At 35.1% G+C, this 24,163-nt stretch overlaps 1 protein-coding gene across 1 annotated transcript in view; it reads left to right on the top strand.

The window, feature by feature from the left end:
* Nucleotides 1–8,944: 8,944 nt before the first annotated feature.
* Nucleotides 8,945–24,163, top strand: part of NAV3 (neuron navigator 3) — a 1,126,484-nt gene continuing 1,111,265 nt past the window's right edge. The window contains exon 1 of the mRNA XM_074226484.1: nt 8,945–9,228. The gene's annotated coding sequence lies outside the window, so the exon portion shown is untranslated. The remainder of the gene's footprint in view (nt 9,229–24,163) is intronic.

Below are 24,163 nucleotides of genomic sequence, written 5' to 3' on the forward strand. Positions count from 1 at the left end.
TATCAAATGTGTTTTGGCACTCATTCCCACCTTTCCAATTTAAAAGGAAAAAAATCTTTATTGTAACTAATAAAAAACCCCAAATTCTCACATTTTCCATGTACAAAAATGATCTCATTCTGCATTTTGTATCTATCACCTTTCTTCCAAAGGTATTTTATCATCAGTTCTCTGGAATCATGTTAGGTCATTGCATTGATTAGAGTTCTTAAGTCTTTCACAGCTATTTGTCTTTACAGTGGACTCAACCTGAAAAGAGAGTCCAAAATCAAGGTTGGAAAGGGGAATCTCTAAAGTTTTTAAACTCTCCAGTTAAATTGTGCCTCCTAGTGAATGAATAAATGAGCAAGTAAAGTGAAAATACTTACTCTTTGCAAAGAACTATGTTAAATGCTGGGGATGTATGTAGGAAAGGACAAAGAAGACAATTCATGTTCTCAAGGATCACAGAATCTAATAGGAGGAGACAACTCATACAGAAGATTTTAGCTTCAAGTCAGATGAAAATGCTTAGTGGTCCTTAGGGTGCAGTGGCAAGGCAGATGGTTCTTTGGCTGGTAGTTATTTAGATTTCTTTGAGGTTCCTAATCCCTTAAAACACACACAGATAGATTGATTCTGGATCTGTCATCAGGAATGATGGGTGTTATCGATTCTCAGGAACTCTGAAAAGGAGAAAGAAATTCAGAAATGCACTATGGAGCTTTTCAAAGGGAATTGCTCTCTACAGGGAGGCTGGGTTACATCCTAGAGGAGGGGGGAAATTCAGGACTTTCACCCTCAGGTTCCTAGTTACTGGCCTGAAATCAATTCAAGCAGTTGAAGGGGATGAAAGATGATTTCATGGTTTGAGTTGTCCTCTTTTGAGCTCTTTGGAAGGGGGGTTTTCTTTGGCTGACTGACTAGAGGGCAATATTAATACAGTATATAGTGCTTGCTTTCAGGGAGCTAGGCAAGGAGCCTTGTTCTGTTGGAAGTCAGTCCAGGTCACTGGAATTGGGGTGCCCTCCAGTCTTCTATCTGTTGAATGGACAGAGTTCAGAGAGTTACAGAGTGTAGAGGGCTATTCTATATTGATTCTGAGAATGATCAGAGCTCCCCTCTCAAATCATTCATTTCCTCTGAAAGTTGCCTTATGGGGAGAGTGCTTATATAAGGGGCTGAAAAAGTCAAAAAGTGCAAAAAGTGTCATTGTGCAGTGAAAATGTACTCTTGGAACTAAGGGACTGGTATGGTCTTTTTTCTTTTCTTTGTCTATTTGTTTTTTTTTTTTTTTTTTGCTTTACTGAAATCTTGTGCTTGTCCTTTATTCTCATAGAAGACCATTAAATAGGTCTTCTAGTCCCACATTGTTTAAGAGCCTGTTGCTTATATAACCAAAAAGTTTCCAAAGCCAGTATTATTTGGGCAAATTGCTCAGGCATATTAAATTATGGTGTTGCTTATACATAAATTCATGGGTGCTTCATGATCTTTCTCTATGGGAAGAGCAGGGAAATAATGCTTTTGCCAAATAATTAGACCTGTTCTCTAGAAAGAGATGGAGATAGAAAGATATAGATAGATAGATAGATAGATAGATAGATAGATAGATAGATAGATAGATGGAAAGATGGATGAATGGATGGATGGAGTGAGAGAGAAAATGTGTTCATCATTTATTGTACTATGCTGTGTTACAGATAAAAATACAAATAAGATAGTCTCTGCCCTCAAGGAGCTTACAATTAAAAATAATAATAGCATTTGTAAAGTGTTTTAAGGTTTACAAAGCCTGTGTGTCCTTTATCTCATTGATCTTTACAATAAATTGTGAGGTGGGGGCTATTATCATTCCTGTTTTACAGATGAGGTAACTGAGGTTCAATGATATTAAGTGTTTTTCCTCAGTTTCACACAGCTAGAGAGTATCTTTGCCAGGATTTGGTCTCGCATATGCCTAACTCCAAGTCTAGAGCTCTGTTTTAGAGCACTACTTAACTGACTCATTTACCATATTTTAATTTATAGATGTTTGTGTACCTACTATATTTCTCTTATTAGATGAAAAGATTATCCTATTAGAATGTAAATGCCTTGAAATGGACCATTTCATTTTTATTTCTGGATTCTTAGCAGCCTACATAGTGCTAAGCATATACTGGGTATTTATTAAAAGTTTGTTGATTGAGCGGTTAATTGATTAGTGAGTGAAATGACTATACTGGTTTTCCAACTTTACATCTCCATCTCCCAACTTAGCTCATAGTAGGTACTTTATATCTGGTAAATTGAATTGAATTGACCAGAAGTCCTTCCAGTGACTTGAATCTATTCAAGTAAATTTTGATTTAGGATGTAAGTTTTCCTGAACCACACCCAGGACTCTTTGCAATAATAAATACTTAATTTACATAAATAAATACACAATTCCTCAATAAAGATATTTTTAAATTATTTATTTAAGGCAATGGGGTTATGTGACTTGCCCAAGGTCACATAGCTAGACAATTATTAAGTGCCTGAGGTCAAAGTTGAACTCAGATACTTCTGACTTTGGGGCCAATGTTCTATCCACTATACCACTTAGCTGCCCCCTAAAGATTGTTTTGTAAAAAAGTAAGTTCAAAGTTGGTCTGTTGTCTCTGACAACTGGCAGCATGGTGTGGTTGAAATAATACGGATACAATTCATGCTTAGTATGGATATATCACCTCCCTGATAACTCAATTTACTCATGCGTAACATTGACTATGTCAAGGTTCTTTATCTTTTTTGGGTCCTGAACCAATAGAGTGAATCCTATAGATCTCTTCTCAGAATAATATTTTAAATGTATATGATAAAATGCATAGTATTATAAAAGAAATTAATTATATGGAAATATGGTTATCTGTGATGGAGAATGCCATCTGTATCCTGAGAAAGAATTGTGGAGTTTGAACAAAGACCAATGACTTTCTATGTACCTTTAATTTAATTTTAAAAAATTGTCTTATTACGTAATTCTGCTATATCTCATACTGTATGTTTCTTCCTTAAGGATATGATTTCTCTCTCATCACATTCAACCTAGATCAATACATACTATGGGACTAACAGAATGCCTTCTGTGGGGGGAGGGAAGCAAGATTGGGGCAAAAATTGTAAAACTGAAAATAAATAAAACCTTTCTAAAATTAAAAAAAATAAAGTCCTTTCCAATTCTAAAAAAAGCAAGTTCATGGAGCTCAGGTTAAGAATTCTGATAGATTTTCCCTAAGGTTCCTTACAGCTATGGTATCCCATGATTCAATGCTCAGACAGGACAAACATACTTTTCAATCACTGTGTATTTATTAAATGATATAATATTTGTAAATGGTTGGCTCATTCCTGTCCCCATTCCTTATATGACTCTAATTTAGAGTGGGAAGAACCTAGTATTTCTAGAAATTCATTCTCAAGGATTTACTTAGTGTTCAGTGTTGTTGACTGAGATCAACCTTACTCAAGCTGACCCAGTGCTTTAGATTTGGAATTGGAAAGCTATGTGAGATTCTTAGACCATTCAATAGTTTAAAAATGGTTTATTTAGTCATAGTCTCTCTCTCTCTCTCTCTCTCTCTCTCTCTCTCTCTCTCTCTCTCTCTCTCTCTCTCGATGGATATAGATAGAGTAGCCTGAGGAAAATGCTGCTGAATCCTCCTACACTGATTTTTGTATTTAGGACACCAGAAAGTTTCATCAATTTGTCAAGCCTTAGTTTCTTAGGTCAATTAAAATTCAAGGACAGTTTCAATATATTTTAAGGGAAAAAATGAATATTACTCCTAGCACAGCTAATTCCTGCCAAGTCCTAGGAATGCAAAAACCAAAAGGTGAAATGAAAGTTTCTGTCTTCAAGGAGGTTAAATTCAAATGAGAAGACACTCAATTAATAAACATTTATTAAGTACCTACTCTATGTCAGCACTGTGCTAAACACTGGAAATACAAAAAGAAGTAAAAAAGTAGTCCTTGTCTTCAAGGAGTTTACAATCCAAATGGAGAATTTTACAGTCTATAAGTGAGCATATATAGATGCTTATTTAGATGAATAAAATGCAAATTAGTGGTAGTAGTAGTTGTAATAATGATAACAAAAAGATTATGACATCAGGAAAATTATGTCATAACTTCCACATACCTTTTACTGTGAAGGGACATCGTGCAAAGATGCCATTCTCACTCTCTCATGTGAGTCCAGTGGACTGATAGTAAGATCAGGATGGTTGGTGAACAATGGGAGTCCTTGACTTTTTAGAGTGGGGTCTTTTCCATATCCCTAAGGCTCTTTGGTGGTTTGGACAGTAGAGAAAAAACTAATTCTTCTTTCAGTGGTCATTATAATCATCAGTATAATAATTTTATGGTGACAAACGTTTGACAGTATTGTAAAGTTAACTGGTTCCTAGATGGTCTAATTTTATTATGAAAAGGAAAGACCTTACCTCAGACACTTACGAGCTGTGTGACTCTGGACAAGTCACTTAATCTTTGCCTCAGTTTCGTCATTGTAAAATGAACAGAAGAAAGAAATAGCACACCACTTCAGTGTATTTACCAAGAAAACCCCAAGTTGGGTCATGAAGAGTAGAATAAACTAAAATACCGAACAACAATACCACCAAACAGCAACAGCTTGCAGAAGATGGCAATAGAGCTGATTTGAAGCAAATTTAGGACTTTGGAGTCAAGTCTGGAATTTTAATCCCAGATCTCTCATCATGGTCCTCAGTAAATCACTTAATAATCTTTCTGCTTAATATTTTTCATCTGTAAAATTAGGACATTAGATTAGATCATCTCTAATTTCTAAAATTCCAACTCAACTTACTACTTATCCATTTTAGTTAAGACAATCAACTTCAAACATAGAAGGGAAAATTATTCAATATTAATTGTTCAATTCCCCAGTTGATAAATGGTCAAAGGATATGAACAGGCAGTTTTCAAATGAAGAAATTAAAGCTCTAAATAATCATATGAAAAAATGCTCCAAATCATTGTTGATTAGAGAAATGCAAATTAAAGCAACTCTGAGGTACCACCTCACAACAACAAAGGGAAAATGATCAATGTTGGAGATGGTGTGGGAATATTGGGGCATTGATGCACTGTTGTGCATGTTGGGGGAGTTGAAACTAATTGAAACAATTCTGAAGAGCAATATGGAGCAATGCAAAAGAGCAATAAAACTGATCATATCCTTTGACCCAGGTATAACAATATTAAATCTATATCCAGAAGAAATCATAGCAAATGAGAAAATACTATATATTACAAAATATTTATAGCAGCTCTTTTTGTAGCGGCAAAGAATTGGAAATTGAGGGGATGCCCATCAATTGAGGAATCCCTGAATGAGTTATGATTTTTGAATGTTACAGAGTACTATTTTTCTGTAAAAAACCATGAATGGTCAGACTCCAGAAAAGCATGGAAAGAATTAAATGAACTGATGCTGAGCAAAGGGAGCAGAACCAAGAGAACATTGTATATATATATTAAACCCAACATTGTGAATTGATCAACTATGATTGATGCAGCTCCCCTCAGTTGTTGAGAGATCTAGGACAACCTTGGGAGACCTATTATTGACAACACCATTCACATCCAGATAAGGGAAAAAACCAAGAACAACAACAACAACAAAAAAAAGACACAGAGCAGAATGAAAACTATGTTCACCTTTTTAAAAAAAATCTCTTATGCCCTTCCTTCCTATCCCATGGTTGTCTTTCATTTTCTTTGGTTCTTATTCCTCATATACAAAATGACTAATATGTGGGTATGTTGAATTTGGGTATACATGGAATACCTTTACTGGACTTTTCACATGAGGGGTGTGTGTGTGTGTGTGGAAAGGGGTGGTGGTGAAAAAATGTGTAACATGAATATGAATGTATGAATGTTGACTTTAATTTTATGTGGTTGGAAAAATAAAAAATAAAATATTAAAGATAAAAAATATTAATTTGTTGGGAATTGGCTCATTATTCTCAACTGCCTTAAATATCTTGGAAATGAATTCCATTTGAACAGCCTCAAACTTCACTTAAGCTATGTATCCTTTATCATGTATTCACGTATTTTGGGGGAGGTCAAAGAAATGCCATATAATATGAAATTCTTCTACCTGAGATTTTTGCATAGTGCTTTATTTTAAACTTTACAGAATCTCCTTTTCTAACCAATAGGCAAGCAGATCTCTCCCTCTTGCTCCCTTTCTTTTTCTGTTCATTTTCAATGCACAGTGTCTATCAATGTTTGCAAAGTGCTTCACATGCATAGTTCAATTGCTAAGGAAGTTTTTCTTGTATAAACAGGAACCATTTAGGCAATGACTGAGGATAAACATGTATGTTTGTCTTATCATGTATTGTTACACTCATTTTAGCACAATGTCCACCACACAAAGTAGGTATTTAATGAATTCATTATTAGCATGATTTACAGCTACCTATCTTGTGTAAGGCATGACTCTAGATACCGGGAGACCCAAAGAAGTATAAGATTCCATTCTGTTTTCTTCTACCATGTGTACCTTGAGAAGTTTGGGTAAAGAGTATGAATAGCTCTGAGGATACAAACATCAATTCCAGAAAAAAGAATTATTGAGCCCCCTACTTGCCAATTGCTGATTGTATGACTTTGGGGCAAATAATCTATCAGTCAATAGATTCCCTGATAACTAACTATTTGGCTTTCACAAGAGATATATAGAGGAAACAAAAAAGGGTCCCTACCCTCAGGGAGCCTATAATTTCAGAGCAGAAGCAGCCTTTCCATATAAGGTTTTATATATATATATATATATATATATATATATATATATATATATATGTACAAGATATATATAAGCTGAATATAAAGTGAGGCTGAGAAGAAGGGATGGGGGGAGGGTGGGTGGACCAGGAAGACCTGCTGCAGAAAGTGATGATTAAGCTAGCCATTTTCCTTTATAAATATCAGTTTCTCCAATGGGACAAGAATTGTATTTTAGTATCTTTGGTTTCCTTTATAATCACATATATTTCGCTTGATACATTTAAAAACATTCTCGAAGGAGTCCATAAGGTTCTCCACATTGAAAAAGGATCCATAATACAAGGAAAAAATCATTAGATGGTTCTCCAAACCTGAAATTCATTGATTCTATGTGAAAGCTACTGTAAAGTCAGGAGTGTACTGACATTCAACAAATGGGGGGAAGGTTTGTTCAAGACACAATTTTAAACTTAATTTGCATTATTAGCGTAATCTCTATCACTTTCTCAAGTTTAGACAATCAACAAAACAATAAATCAATGATAAATCAACTTGATTTGCAATTTTTGCTGATTTCCAAAGTTCTAGAATATGCTGTTCTAGTTACTTGAAATTATTTCTTCCTATACCTTCCTGAGCATGCCATCCCAGCTTCTTCCAAAGAGAAGTTATAGTTTCAAAGGGAGTGTGTGTGAGTGCGTATGTAAGGGAAAAAAAAAACAGAGATAGAGACAGTGAGAAGGAAAAGCAGAGGGGAAAAATACAAAGAGGGAAACAGCAAGAACACGTAACAGATATTTATCCCTTTCAACTTCTTAGGGAGTCACTAAAACTCAAGGAGGAAGATCTTATCAAACTGAGGCAGTATAAAACTTCTATCTTGCCTTTGGGATAGTCAGTGGGGTTCCAGATCAAGCTGGACGTACTTTTCCTTAACTATTAGTCCCTGGAAGTTTTCCATCCCTTGCAATGGGTCAGAGAAAGAAAAAGGTAAAAAAAAAACCTAATTCTACAGAAAAATGAAAAGGACCCTAGGAAGTGTGTGAGTCAGAGGGACAGTGTGGGAGGGATATCAGACTTTTCACCAAGTCCCCAAATACATATGGGGACTTGTGGGAGTCACATCAGATAAAAAAAAAAAAAGCTGATCCAACTCATTCTGTTTGACTAATAAGTGCTGAAGAACCATTCTTTAACCCTAGTTTAGTTCCATTCAGCAATGAGACAACTGGGCTTTGAAAATGGATCTTGATTTGTAGAAAGAGGAAGGGGCAGGAAGAGCCTGGCTAAGTTTTTAATCTTTTGGAGGAGGAAAAGATATAACACAGCTTTGTGTATTTATATTGAAAAGGTGAGGGTAGGTTGGAGACAGTGAGGGAAGAAGCTCAGTGTACCTTATTTCTGCTCACTTGGATTTGAGCCCTTAAGAAATGAAGCTTGCTTCAGTAAGCCAGGGGAAAAAATGAAATGATTTCTTAATGCATATTTTTCCAATTCCCCTACCCCTACCCCCTCCTCTCACCAGGCAAATGTTTACTCATTAGAACTTGGGCCTTAAAGAAATGAAGACTGCTTCGGTGAGTTAGAGGGGAAAACAGAATCAATGATTTACCCTGTATCTATAGAGATAAATTTATTTTCCCAGCTCTCTCCTTCCTTGGAACCCATTATGAGATGAGAGGGTGGACCCAGTTTGCCTCTCCTGAACGAAAACGTCTGCGCCTCAGAACCCTAAGCAGAGTGTTTTGACTTGTTGAGCCTACTGAGCGTTGCTTGCCTTTTTTACCCCCTTCTCTAAGTCAGGGACCAATGTTGTTTCTTCAATTTTCCTTCATCCTGCAAAAGGAGATGGCTTCTCTGGTGGGATCTGCTCATTCTATGAGCCCTCTAGGAAACTTTGAGCGAAGGAAAGTCATTTTCACCAGCAGCCGCCTCTGAGGCAAGGTGGGCCAACGACTTGGCACCCCTCTCCGGCCGGGGGGGACCTGCCTGGTCCTAACGCGTCTGTCTCTTTAAATTCCAGCTGTGCGGCTGGGAAACAGCGCCCCTCGCAGCCGAGGACTGGGCTCGGGCTGGGGAGAGAGAGAGAGAGAGAGAGAGAGAGAGAGAGAGAGAGAGAGAGAGAGAGAGAGCCTGTCCTTTCCCTTCCGGGCGCTGGCACCAAGGAGCAGATCTGCTCGCCCCGCGGAGTCCTCCGGGGAGGAGGAGAAAGGGGAGAGGGAGGCGGCGGCAGGAAAGACAGACAGACAGAGGGAGCAGAGGAGAGAGCGGTCCCCCAGGCAGCTCCCGCAAGCTGCGCCTCCGCTCGGCTTTTCCTTCTGGCTTGCAAGGATGTGCCTTGGATTTTCCCCTCCTCCTTAAGACGATTTCCATAGTAACCTGCTCAAGTGAGCTCCAGAGCGCAAACCTGAGGATTTGCACCGGGCGGGCGCCCCTGCTCAGGATGCCATCTGACAGGTACCACCGGATCCTCCTCCCCCGACCCCCCCTCCGCCCCGGGCCCTTTCCCATCACTTTGTAGTCTCCAAAGTTCCCTTTAGAGAGATTTACCTGCGGCCCCCTCCCCCCCGGGCCGGAACCACGCCGCTGGTCCCGGGTCTCGGCCGCCGCAGCTCTATCCCAGACTGCGCCCCATTGCCCCCCCCTTTTTAGGATCCAAAAAATTTTTCATCCACCCCCGCCCCTTTCTGCTCCCCCTTCCCCTGCTCTTTTTTTTTTTTTTTGTGCTCGTGAACTGAGGCAAGTGATGGGGCGGCGGGGAGAAGTCGGGGGGAAGGAGCGGCTGGGGGGAGTGGCGGAGAGGGCGGGGGGCGGCGGCCCGGGGGGCCACTTTGGAGATGCCATCCGAGGGCGCGGGGCTCGAGGTGCGCGGCGAGGACCCCGACGGCTGCCAGGCTGCTCCAGGGCCCTCGGGCCAGGCTCGGAGACAGGCTGGCCCTGGGGCGCTCCGCTGGGGCTTTGGACCCCCGGCTTGGGACCCGGGGCGGCTGCCTCAAAGTGCCAGAGATCACAGCTTGCCCTCCCACCTCACCCCCTCTCCATCTCCTCCCCCCGACCTAGGCACCCCATTTCCTTCTCCATCCTCTTCCCCATCCGCTGCCTCTTAGCCTTCTCTTTCCCATCTTCTTTATCTCGTCTCCCCTCCCCATTCCGCTTCTCATCTCCCCTTTCCCCCTTGTTTCTCTTTTCTTTCTTTCTTTCCAGTCTCATTTCTCACGTTCCCCTTCCTCTCTTGGCTCTCTCTTCCCTTATCCTCAGTCTCATTTTTCTCTTCCCTTTTTTCTCCGGGTTTTTCCTCCTCTCTAATTCTATTCTCACCAATGTTCCTTTCCCTGCGTGCCCCCTCACTCCCTTTCCTCTTTTCCCCCCCTTTCCCCCCATTATTTCTCTTGCCTTTTGTTTGTGGGAGTGTGGGCAGTATGTGTGTTTGCGTGTGTGTGTGTGTGTGTGTGTGTGTGTGTGTGTGTGTGTGTTTTAATATACCTTTTCTTTTGCTAACATGGGTAATATCCTGAAACCTAGAGCAAAACCATCTTAACCTGGCGGCTTTTCAAATGGGTTCACATCCATCAGTGTATTTGTTTCCAGAGATTTATTGATTCTCTCTCTCTCTTTCTCTCATATATATATATATATATATATATATATATATATATATATATATATATATTCCCCCTCTCTATTTTTTCTATTTCTGTGTCTCATTTTCCCCTATTTTCTTCTCTCTCTTCTCTCCCTAATTCTGGGTATTTCTCTCTCCCCCCTGTCTCCCCTTTCCTTCTCTCTCTCTCTCTCTCTCTCTCTCTCTCTCTCTCTCTCTCTCTCTCTCTCTCTCTCTCTCTCTCTCTCCCCCCTCCCTCTCTCTCTCCTTTCCTCTATTGGATTCCACACTGTATTCTATACTATGCTCCTGGGTTTCAAAATGATATGAGTCTGCACATAGCCCAGTTTCTTGCTCCAAATATGATATGCTTTGTAAGGTTTGTACAGGTTCTCAACCCAAATAAGCTCTATCTGTATCTATGTTTTTAAAGAAAATTCTAGACTACCTTGAGTGAGATTTTTCTTTTCAAAATGTTTATTTGCCCTTTTCTCTTTTTGACATTTATGTTCCATTGGACTTGACAGAATTGTGTTTTCCCCCTTCCCCCCCTTTTAGTCCATGAAACCCATACAAGTTCTATTAGTTGAATTATCTCTCATTTGATCCTAATTCAGCCCTGTAGTTCTGAGTCACTGAAATGAGTTGATGTTAATTAAGGCCCAGAGGCTTCCCAAGGTCCAGGCTTGCTGAAGTGAGAACCTTTTTCTATGAGTGTGATGAGGAAGGATTCCATAACTAGGGTTAAATATCTTAGCTGTGTTAGACATCAAACTAAAGGAGACTTCAGGTACTGAAGATCTGAAACCAGATTGAAAGCTGTCAGTGGTTTTCTAACCTGGGCATAGGTATAGGAATTTAGATGTAGGTAATTTTGAGAACATCCTTAATTTCAAAATTGACTTGCTCTACAATGAAACATTTTGTCTGGTTTCTTTTTATTTTGTAGTCATCGTTCACTATGATTATTGCAACTCTTAAAGAAATGGAAACAGATGATGATGTATCCTAGGAGGTTGGGGGTGCAAGATGGAAGACTTTTTACCCAGATAAAAATTCCTGTCTTTTTTTCCCTGTGAAAAATACAGTTGCTATGTTTTCAAGTTTTTTTTGGGGAACCATAATATGTCATAAGCAGAAACTATTCAGATCAATGATTCTTCCAACTTTGCTATAAGATTATACACAGTTTGCATAAAATCAGCATTCCTATGTTAGATCTCATTTATGTACATTCCTTTGTTTTGTATTTGTTTTTAAAAATACATGCTATGATCAATTCTAGTATATAAGAGTAGACAGTGTATAAAGAAATGGGAAACTATGGAGAAAATGTTCACAAATCAACTTGTGAACATTAATGCATCATTAGATATTGTTTTTGAATCAGAAAAGAAGCTGTGAGTTCTGAGGTGTTTAATTTTCTTAGCCGCTCTACATAATTCCTTTGATACCAGTACTCACATGTACAAGACTTAGTGGAAGACCTACAGAAGACTTCAGGTCCTGTTTGGTGAAAAGAAAACTAGTTTGTAAATGGACAAAGTCCTTTTAAAGGTAGACAGGAATAATCCCTTTGCATTTTCCCCCACTACAAGCAAAAATCCAAGAAGCATTATTTTTCCATCTTCTGTCCTAATGGACCCACCAAAGTGGCAGTACTATATTATACTTTTTCTTGGCCTCTGGTCAAGAATTTTCTGGGTTAGAGGAAAAAAAAAAGGGACATCTTTATCCTTATTTGGATTTTAAAAGACTCTAGCAGATTATTAGAGTTGGACATGAGTTAGTTAAAGTTGTTAGTACCTAAGCATAATACCACAGAATTCTTATTTTTCATGTTAATGATGTCATACTCTGCTGGCCATTTGATATTTCAATGGGACTGCATTTTTTGTGTGAAAGATACTATAGAGAGTTTGTTATTTGATGTTAAAAAAGGTTTATTACATTAGCATCAAGAAAAAAATAAATCTCTGATTTCATCCATACATTAATCAATGAACAAATTGTTGGTAATGTTGGCCTATTCTGTTTGTACAGCATTAGAAAAAATCTGAAATAATCTATTCAGAATCTATCATAATGGAGAAGAATTAACTAATGTTTTTTTACCTGATAGTCTTAAGAGTGTAGGTTGTTGGACATATATAGTTACATCTTGGAGTGTCATTCTCACAAGTGGCCCAATGGACTGCAAGTACAAAAACCTCTTAGAAACCCATTACAGCCTGGAGTAGTTGTCCTGGGATGCAACATATCTGGACACTGATTCAGTATTTATTAGATTTTGTGATCTTTCAGAGGATTTGATGAAAAAAGAAATGAGCTACTTCCTTTTAAAATAGTTGGTGATTGATATTTTTTGACTCTAGAGAGATATAAGTGCATACTGGTGAGAGCAATGATTTCCAGTCTTATTTCTTCAGTATTCTAGGTTATCTACAATTGCCTCAAAGATGCTGTAAAATAATAAAAATTAACCTTATTTTAAAAATGCTTACAATGAGTGTGCAAGGGTGGGGTGGGAGAATTAAGGAAGTAATATCACAAAATCAAACTTTAAGACTGGCCTAACTTCAAAGAAGTTGGAAATCATTGCTTTGGTCTGTAAAACTTGAAGTAATTTTTATTATTTGTATTGTTTGTGTCTTACTCACAATTAACTTCCATTGGCTTTATTTGGAGTGGACAAAAATTTTTCCCTCATTACTCCATCCCATCTAACAGTATTGTTGATAATTAAGAAGCATTATTATAGAGTAATATAATATAATGATATATGCTTAAGGGTCAAAAAACTAGGACTCAAATTCCAGCTCAGATGTACTAGTTGTACAACCTTGGACAAGGTACTTAATCTCTCTTAGTCTCAGTTTTCTTTCCTGCCAAAAAGGGATAATGATATTGATCTAATTAATGACAATATGGGTTGGTAGACAGAGTTGATTTTTTCCTTTTATATATAATACCAATGTGTCTCTGGACAAGTCTTGGTCCAGTGCTCCAAGAAATTCTAAGAGCATACATATTGATTTGGGGGAGTCTGTGTGTAGATTTCAAGGGTTCTGTTATCTTGTTTTTTAAAAAAATATTTTGTTAACTTTATTTCCATGTAATTAGCCTTTTTAATCTATGTATTTTCTTTATTCATTTTAAAACATTGTTCTGAGAGGGGATCCATAAGTTTCACCCAACTACAAAAAAGTTTCATCATACATACATACATAGAAATAATAAGAACTGGGGCGGCTAGGTGGTGCAGTGGATAGCGCACCGGCCCTGGAGTCAGGAGTAGCTGAGTTCAAATGTAGCCTCAGACACTTAATAATTACATAGCTGTGTGGCCTTGGGCAAACCACTTAACCCCATTTGCCTTGCAAAAATCTAAAAAACAAATAAGAACTTCTGTTATAAGTTGAGAAATTTCTGACCATTTCTATCTGTTTTGTAGGGGAGTTGCTTTAATAAGTTTCCCACACTGATTATCTTATGGGTCCAGAACCTTCTCCCACAAAACATTAAACTAAACAATAAAATAAAACTAAGAAAAGCAATAAAGCAAAGTTTCACATCTAAAACTTAAAGTAACAATTATAACATAGGTTTGAGAGAACAGAGAGAGAGACTGACCTGTGAAGAAATATCTTTGATCATCGATGGAGATAATGGCTTATAAAAAGTAGAATATATTTTTCTAGTGGACTGTTCTATATTCAGTAGGGTTTTACTCAGTTATCCTTTGTAATTTGAAGAACAAAATTCTGCTAGCAGATATTATCATTTTGCTTGTTTTCATGGAATGGAATAGTGATTATTTCCCAATCTTCCCCTATTTGAACTTTTTAAAAAGTCATAACTTTTTCTTTTTAAGGAATTATTTAGACTGATTGTCTAATAAAACATCCCTGATGGTTTACTTTTCCATAGATCATCAGACTTTTCTCTCCCCTGTGAAGGTCCAAATAAAGCAGAATAATACAATTTGTTTGAATTAAGAACTCTAATTAAGACTACATCACCCTATTCTCTTATGATAAAACCATGTATGTACTTTTTAGAAAAGCACCTGGTGTAGGGGCTGCTAGGTGGTGCAGTGGACACAGCACCAGCCCTGGAGTCAGGAATACTTGAGTTCAAATTTGACCTCAGACACTTACCTAGCTGTGTGGCCTTGCACAAGCCACTTAACCCCATTGCCTTGTAAAAAAAAACTAAAAAGAAAAAAAAGTACCTAGTGGATATATACATCTAGCATTTTAAATTATGTTTTTGAATGTCTCTCTTAAGGCTAAAGACCTAGTTGATCTCTAGGAGAAATAGGAGCTATTTTAATGATAAATTTAATATAATCTCATCCAAAATAACTTTTATACCATTGAGAACTCTCTGCAAGGGGGAATTTGAATATGTAAATATTCGTGTCCCAATCAAGGGGGTAAATTCTGCTTTAGTTTTAGAAGACAGGCACTTGGAGATTGCAAACCTTGTAAGCTAGCTAGATACACTGTGGATGATGAGTGTGTAAAGACAGCCATTGTTTAAGTAGTAATTGATAAAAATTAAAGTTACACTAGGAAGATATATAACTTGTACCTATATGTTATAGTTCTTTAAATCTTGCTCTTTATTACAATATTTCTTATTAAAATAAAATTATACTTTTATGTAAAAAATTATAGAAGAATTGTTTCTTTTTGTTACCTGTAGTAAAATCAGCCTTATTTGTTTCATGGAAGGACCACAATTCACTAGGTATTCCTGTCCTCTTCCACCTCCCATGTAACTTATTGGTTACCTATATGCTGTAATTAAGCTGCTCACATTTACTTGGTCACATTAGAAAGACAGTTTTTATGGTTCATGGCTTACAAATTCAACCTACTAAGGATAGCAGTCCATACCCTTTATAATACAAGGAACAGTTGGGGGGGGGAAGGGAAATCTTGATAGTTCCTTTGTTTATAAATTCACTTATATGGAATTAGAGGTTTTGGTATGTTTTAGAATTACAGGCTACATGAAAATACACTAATTGTTTGGATGATTTGACCTATCAGCAAAGTGGCACAATGTTAAATGTTTTCTTTTCCTCCTTGACTCTTACCTTCTAAGGCTGTGCACTTAATATAGCAAGAACTCCATGCTTTATATTTTCTCCAGGTTCCCTGCTTCTCCTTCAACTTCTTTTTAAAACCCCAAATCTGAATATGAATGGCAGAACCTGTCTGTTTAAAAATCTGGAAAGCTGTGTCACGTTTACTTTCTTAGTTTCAAACTTTAAATAATGAATAGGTGTTTAAGAGATAGAAATACTTAACATTTATCTGCTCTTGTCTCCCAATTCCCCAGAGTAGCTTATCTTAAACCCTTTTTATATGTAGCATCAAGATTATCCATCTTTCTTTTCCATTCAAAAAATTTTAAAGTCTAAATCAGGATTAGATACATTGGCAATAAAATACTTAAGAACAAAAATAGCTTTAGAATTATAGCACCATTCATTCTAAAACTGCACCTTACTGCTAGAAATTCTAATATAATCCCCAAAGTGCCAGCCTATACCCATGAAGTTAAAGACTAATACACTTGTGGAAGCACTTGAAAAAAGTTTCAGGTGATAAAAAGGTACATTTTAGTTAAGAATGAAATGAGATATTTGGAATTTTTTTCCCTTCTTGCTTTTTGAGATTGACTATCCAGAGTCCAATTATATATTCAACCATTTTCCCATCACTAGTACTTAAGTTCTGGATTTATAAAGTGAGGACATTGAGTCATCTCATCTTTAAGGCCTTTCTATCTCAAACATTCTGTGATTTCTGTGTACATAGATGCTTTAATTCACTTCATTTATGTGCTTCTTATATAACAATACTTACAAACAAAAAAAAAAGTTCATTGTAGATGAGCACTGAAGTGTTAACCGGATAGGGACTGGTTTGGGATTTCATCAATATAGATAACAACCTCTAATTGTGATTCTGAATATTAGTGTAGCTTTGATTCTTTGAACTTCAGGATCTTGAAAGACTCAGTCATCTTTATGAAGATGAGGTTAAATATCAATTAATAGGATTCTGGTCGATAATGTGAGATAATTTCATCTTTACTGTACTGAATGGCTCCTATGGCACCACTGAATGACATCTGCAACTATGACAGTGGGAAGTATTTTCCATAATAAGATTGGTATAAAGGCTGGTACAGAGTGATAAGACTGTCTCTCTCTTTACCCCATATGCTTGAATGAGATTGAGCAGAATCAACTGAGGATATGAACCTTGTAGAAGAGGGACACTTGTTCATTCTAGCATCATTGGGAAGAAGAAGAATAAAACTTATGCATCTAAAATATCTAAGGCTAAAGGAAGCTGATAATGGAATGTTTTAAGTTATTTCATGATAGATAATTATGCATCAATGTGTGTTTATATGGGAGGAGGTAGGAAACAAGAAAAGAATTTAGAAATTGTGTGTGTGTGTGTGTGTGTGTGTGTGTGTGTGTATGGAACTCATTAAGAACAAGGTTTTCCATTCCTGATTATCTTGGGCAATCAAGTTAGTTTCCCCTTGGGCAAATAAGGGTTCCTTTGCTTGTTTTGATATATAAAACTTGGAGTCTGTGAACAACATACTGGGCAGATCCATTTTCAAAGGCAAATGTCACCCCTTGAGTAGGAACATTACCCTGTCCTTCTCTAGTGATATTTTCATAGGAACAAATTAAAAAAAAATGCACAAATTCAGAGTTGGGAACTGTGATAGATTTTAATGTTCAAGTCCAACTGAGCAGTGAAATATAGTTTATCTTTAGTTTGGGGCACTAGATGTGCAGTGGGTACCATGCTATCCCTCAAATAAGGAAGACCTTAGTTAAAATCCAGCCTCAAATACTTACTAGCTATGTGACCTTGCAAATCACTTAACCCTGATTCTCTCACATTCAGTGCTATTTCCAGTCATCCTGATTCATATCTGGCCACTGGATCCAGATGGCTCTGGAGGAGAAAGTAAGGTTGGTGGCTTAACATAGCACGCCCCCCCCCCACTAAAATCCAGTCCATGTGCTTGTCATAGCATCACCTTCCCTGATGTCACAGTCTTCTTTTGAGAATGAAGGACAAACATTATTATTATTACTTTAACTTCACATAGGAACTCTTAAATGGTTTGAGTCCTAGCTTCTTTAGAAACTTCCTTATTCTGTACCATACTCATTGTCAAGATTACTTAAAGTACACTGATTGTAATTTTCCTAAATTGAAGGGGTAGCTATCAGTTGCTTTCTCTGGTAAGATTTATAAATTAGATTTGAGGGAGGGGAGGAAAGGAAAAGAAAAGGAAAGGGAAATAAGCAAGCCTGAGTTTTTTGACCATTTAAATTCACTGCAAAACTGCATTTCTGCTTGATAATATGGAAAGCAATAGGTTCAAATTCCTTGGTACTTGGGTTTGTATTGTCAAGATGTCTCTATTTTGCCAATTGATCTAAGAATGTTTAGTGGATCCAAAGATGAACAAAAAGGAAAATTATGTAAATTATGCTTAGTATAGAAAAACTTAAAAAAAGTGAGCTAGAAAATCATCAGACTTGAGAACATGTTCATACATAAAAGACCAGAAATAGAAATTCTGTGTGAAATAATCAATCTAATACAATTTATTCCTTTTTCAGATATATATTTAACCAATGTCCTCTTAATTTCCATTATGTTTTGAACTTCTTTTAAAAATGCCATTTCCTTCTTTTTCTTTTTTCCTACCAATTATTCTTCCTTTCCACTCCCACCCTCCAGTCTTATTTGTAAGAGAATTGTTACTGAGCAAACATGGTTTTTGTTGTAATGATTTCGGTTGGAAATGCATGTCTCAGTTTGCATCTATGGTCCATTACTTCTCCAACCACAGGTGGGCGGTATCCTTCAGCTAAATCTTTTGGGATGACTGGTGGTCATTGATTTATCAGTTTGTAATTCTTTCAGAGTCATTTTCCTTTGCAATACTATGGTCTTTGTGGAAATATTTTTCTTCGTTCTGTTGACTTTATGTCACATTAATTCATGCAAAACTTCCCAAGTTTCTTTGAATTTATTTGTGTTTTTAATGGCACAATCATTTTCAGCTATTCATTACGAGTGCTGTTATGAATATTTTTGTAGACATGGGTCCTTTTTTCTCTTATTTTTATTTCCTCTTTATTACTTGATTAGGAGAAATATATACTTATTAGTAATATTATAGTCTCGGATGATACATACAGTACAGTTTAGTGACTTTAGTATAATACCTAAATTACTTTTCATAACAGTTGACCCAATTTATAGCTCCATCAATGTACAATTAGTATTTTATTTGTTTTCTTTGACCATTCAATGAATGTGAGATGAAACATCTTAGTTGATTTATTATTTTTAAAATTAAATTTTATTTGATTTCTTAACAAATGTCTGCTTCTCTTATACAATCTCCCCTTCTACTCACCCATTGAGAAAGCAAGGAAAACATGTTTATAGTATGATAGAATTCTTAAATCATGACCAATTGATTCCTACCCAATTATTTAAGTCTTCTTTATTTCTTTAAAAGTGGTTTGAAATTATATTTATATGATTCCTTGGTAAAGGGATTTCTGTTTTAGAGATAAATAATCAAGACAAATATTGTCCCATGGAATATGTTAATTATACATAAATCTGTTTGTGTATATATCAAACTGCAATCTGAGTTCATGGTTTTTCTCTTATTAATAAACTGGAGGATTTATTTTTCCCATATGGCTGTTGATATCTTAGGGTTTTTTTGTCTCGAAAACTGCTTATGTAATTTGATCAATTATCTTTTAGGGAAAAACTGTTTTCCCTTATAAATTCGTAACCTGAATATTAGATTATTATGAGTGAAATTCACTGTAACTTTCCTCCAATAAACTTTTCCCCTTGTAATTCTAACTACATTTTGTTCCTTTAAAATAGTTTTAATTTTAAGTATTGAAAAATTTCTATAATTATGAAAGATATTTTTCTAGTCTCCTCTAATTTGTTTATGATGTAATTTTTCTACTTAGATCATATTGATTATTGTGCTATATGGCAAGAGCTGTTGATCTATATTTAATTTGTGTAAGAATGTGTTCTAAATTTTCCATAGTTTTTGGTCAAATAGTTTGTCCTAACCTCAATTGTTGGTATCATTGTATTTGTATCATTTGTATCATTGTATCATTTTTCTGCTACTGAGTTTGGATCTTGGGTATGTGATTATTTTCTCTTGCTTAACTAATATATTTCTTTTTAACTAGTAAAAATAATTATGATAATTACTGCTTTATAGTATCATTTGAGATCTGCTATTCCAGGACTCTCCTTTTACTTCTTTTTTCATTATTTCTCTTGAAATTTTTTACTTTTTGCTATTTCAGATGAATTTTATTATAATTTAATCTATTTCTATAAAATGATTCTTTGCCCAATCAATTGCACTGAATAAATCTACAAATTAATTTAGTTAATATTTTTATTTTATTATGATAGCATTGCCAAATCATGAATAATTGATTCCTATTCAATTATTTATCTTATTTCTTTAAAAGTGGTTTATAATTGTATTCCTACAATTCCTTGGTAAACAGATTTCTGTTTATTTTAGATATATCTATGCATATAATATATATGTTTTTATATATTCAGTAGGTTTTTTTTAGGTTTTTGCAAGGCAATGGGGTTAAGTGACTTGCCCAAGGCCACACAGCTAGGTAATTATTAAGTGTCTGAGGCCGGATTTGAACTCAGGTATTCCTGACTCCAGGGCCGTTGCTCTATCCACTGCGGCACCTAGCCACCCCTATTCAATACTTTTGAATGAAATCTTTTCTGTCATTTTCTGTTAGGTTTTTGAATGGTAATGAATAGAAAGGTCAATGATATTTGTGAATTTATTCTATGTCCTGATATGTTAATGAAATTTTAAATTCTATTTTCAGTTGATTTTCTAGGCTGAGCTAAGTGAATTATCATATCATTTCCAAACAGTGGTACTTGTGTTTCTTCTTTATTCATGTTTATTCCCTTATCATCTTGCTTAACTTTTGTTGCTTTTTTTGAGGATTTTATCAAGATGTAGGGATATGTACTATATCAAACCATAGTATTGACTATGATGATCCTTACTTTACCCCTGATTTTATTGGAAAGGCCCTCTATGTTTCCCCCATTATTGCTTGATTTTAGATTTAATAAATTGTCACAACTTTTGTTTTCTTTTTTAAATAAACAAGGATATAATATTTGGTCAGCAGTTTTTTTGCATCTTTTGATAGACGCCTTTGAGGTTTTGTTGTTGTTATTATTTTCCATAATGTTTTTAGTATTCTTAATCTTGAACCATAATTGCATTTCTAGTGTAAATTTGAATAGGTTTGAATACATAATCTTTTCAATAGGTTGATGTTGAGGTCTTTGCTAAATTTTAGCCAATATTCATTCAAAATATTTGTCTATAGGTTTATTTTTCTTATTTTTTCCCCTCAATTTAGGTTTCAGGACCTTATTTGTTTTATGGAACATGTTGAATAATGCAATTTCCATATTCTGTAAATAATTTATATAAAATTGAATTTCCTTGATTGACTTCACATATATATATATATATATCTTTATATATATATATATATATATATATATATATATATTTGGAGTTATTTATGGCTTATTCAGGTTCTTTTTCTTAGATTAAGTTATTAAAATTTTCTATTTCTTATTTTTACCAAAGTATGTAATAATTTTCCAGGTTATTTCATTTAAAACATAAATAATTGGAATATAAATGGTAAAAACCCATTCAAATAATTTACTTAATTTACTGTTTTAATTCTTTTAATCTTTTTATTTTTATTATATGTTCGTTTTATGATTATATAAGTTTATCTATATTGTTAGTTTTTTCAAAACAAGTTTCTGCTTTTATTATTATTTTAAAAGATTTTTTTGTTTCATTTTCTGATTTTCAGTGTTCCTATTTTATATTTAGATGTTTTGTGGCTTTCCAATGTTGATAAAAATGCTTAGAAATATAAAAATTTCCCTAAGCTCTGCTCTGGCTCTATCTCAAAAATTTCCATATGGTTTTATTTTGGTAATTTAATGCAATTATCTACTGTGTCTATGATCTGCATTTTTGACGTATAACTACTTTAGGATGGAATTATTCAGTTTCCATTTATTTGAGTTGTTTATTTAGAGGCTCTGTTGACAATCATTTTCATTGCATTTTGATCTGATAGGAATGTGTTGAATTTTTTTTGTCTGTGTTTTATGGTGTGTGTGTGTGTGTGTGTGTGTGTGTGTGTGTGTGTGTGTTGGTTGGTTTTTAGGTCCTATCTTTTAAAGGTGTTCTATATTACTGAGAACATGTATATTGCTTTCTTTTCTCATTCAGTCACCACCACAGAACTATCAAATCTAACTTAAAAAAAATGTATTTTTCTTACTTTTCTTTTGTTTTTTTAGATTTGTTCAGGTCTGATAGTAGCACATTACCTTTTCCAAAGATTTTTTTCCTGTAATTCCACTGATTTTTATTTCAAGTACTTTGATACTATGCTTAGTGATTTTTTTTCCTTACTAAATTCTCATTCCATTTTTTAAAAATCCGTTACTTCAGCTCTTCATGTAACTCTGCTCTAATGGCCAAGTTTTTTTTTTCCTCCCTGAACTTCTGCTTGTAATTTTTATAGGGTTACATTTTTTCTCTGAGTTTACCTCCTGGGCCTTTCTTTAATCATGATATGCACATACATATATACATACATATACATGCATGTCCATGTACATACATACATATAAATGTGTGTCCATGCATATATATTTATATATATGACAATGCTAGTACTTAATAAATGTTGATTGATTGTAGTATCGATATGGGTTATTTATGATTCATTCAAGATTCTTTGATGTTAATTATGATTATTTTTATTTTTGCCTAATTTGGACCATGATGCTTTTTAAAAAAGATTTCCCTGAAGTATAATGCATTTTTCTACTATTTTGACAGTGTTAATCTCTATGTTTCATGTAAGCTTCTTATAAATGTCACATTTTTGGATTTTGTTTTTCTGTTTGAAAAATTCTCCTTTATAACTATAATTGGTTATAAACAAAAAAATAACAAAAAATCCAAATTCTCTTATATGTCTTTAGTGTTCTTTCCTAGAAACCCAGAGAGAGAGAGAGAGAGAGAGAGAGAGAGAGAGAGAGAGAGAGAGAAGAAATAAAAGCAATCCTACTCTGCCTTCATCTTTTCATCAGGGTCAAACCCTAATTTCTAGGTCTTATTTCTCTTATTATAGTTTCTTTCACTTATACAATACCTTCCATTTTATTCTCACTTTGTATCCCTCCTAAGTTAAGATATTTTATGCTAAACTATATATCCAGTCCTCCTTTTCCTGATTTTTTCCTTTCTTCCATTTTTGTATATTTTTATTCTGACAACCCATTTATACAAAATATTAAATTCTTCTCTTTCTCATTTTTCTCTAATATATTCCCTTTCTCCACATAAAAACCCCAAAGAACTAAAACACATCATATTCTATGCTTGCTTTATGAAATTCTTTTTATAATATTAAAGTTTTGATGGGACACTTGTCTACCCTAAATAGAATATAAGCGCTTGTTCATCAGTTATTTCCTAACAGTTCCTCAAATACATTTGCCTTTTGAAGATTCTCTTGACACCTATATTTCCATTTCAAAGCTTTTATTTAATTTTCTTTTCATCATGAATTATTCAAAGTCTCCATAATATTAAGAATATTACAGAATTAATGTTAAGTTTTCAGGATAAGTTACTCTTGATTGTGAAGCTTATCTTCTTTTCCTTTTGAAGTGTTGTATTCCAAGGTTTTCCCTTCTTTGTAGAAATTGTTGTCAAGTTATGTGTGACCCTGACTGTGGTTTCTTGGTACTTATTCTTTCTATCTTCTTGGAGTAATTTTTCTTTGACTTGGAAGCTCTAGGTTTTGACCTCCAAAATTTCCTGGATATTTTCACCTTTAAAGAGGCTGATTGATGGATTCTTTCTGTTTAATGTCTCCTTTATATCTAATAGATCTGGGCAATTTTCATTTGTAGTTTGATGAAGTATGGAATCTAGGTTTATGTTTGATCATGATTTTCAGAAAGTTCAATGATTTTTAAATTGTCTTTCTTTATTCTATTTTTGAAATTCATTGTTTTTGGTAACTGAATGTCTGACATTTTCTTCTACTTTTGACTTTGTTATAATAGGTTTTATTGTATGGGGGTGATTGAGTTATATTTGCTTCTGTTTTTTTCCTAGGAATTTATACTTTCTGATTTTTTCCTTACTAAATTCTCATTCCATTTAAAAAAATTATCCCTTACTTCAGTTCTTCCTGTAACTCTGCTTATAATGGTCAAGTCATTTTTTTCCCTCTCTGAACTTCTGCTTATAGTTTTTATAGGGTTACATTTTTTTCTCTGAGTTTACCTCCTGGGCCTTTCTTGAATCATGATATTTGGTGTTTTCATGTATTTTCTCATATTTCCAAACTCAGTTTTTGATTTTGTTTTTTATTATCTGGGTCAGTCCTCTCTGACATTCTTGACTATGTTGATGATGTGTTGCTTGTTCTTGTCCCTCCTATGATCTTGGTGCACCTGCCATGATCTAGATGGGGTAGCTAATATTTGCTCCCACCTATTGCCTATGGACCATTGAGGATCTGACCTTGGATGACTTTTTTCTCCCATTTGCCTGATGCTC

Source organism: Macrotis lagotis, chromosome 2, assembly GCF_037893015.1.
Source record: "Macrotis lagotis isolate mMagLag1 chromosome 2, bilby.v1.9.chrom.fasta, whole genome shotgun sequence".
In the NCBI taxonomy this organism is placed as follows: Eukaryota; Metazoa; Chordata; class Mammalia; order Peramelemorphia; family Peramelidae; genus Macrotis; species Macrotis lagotis.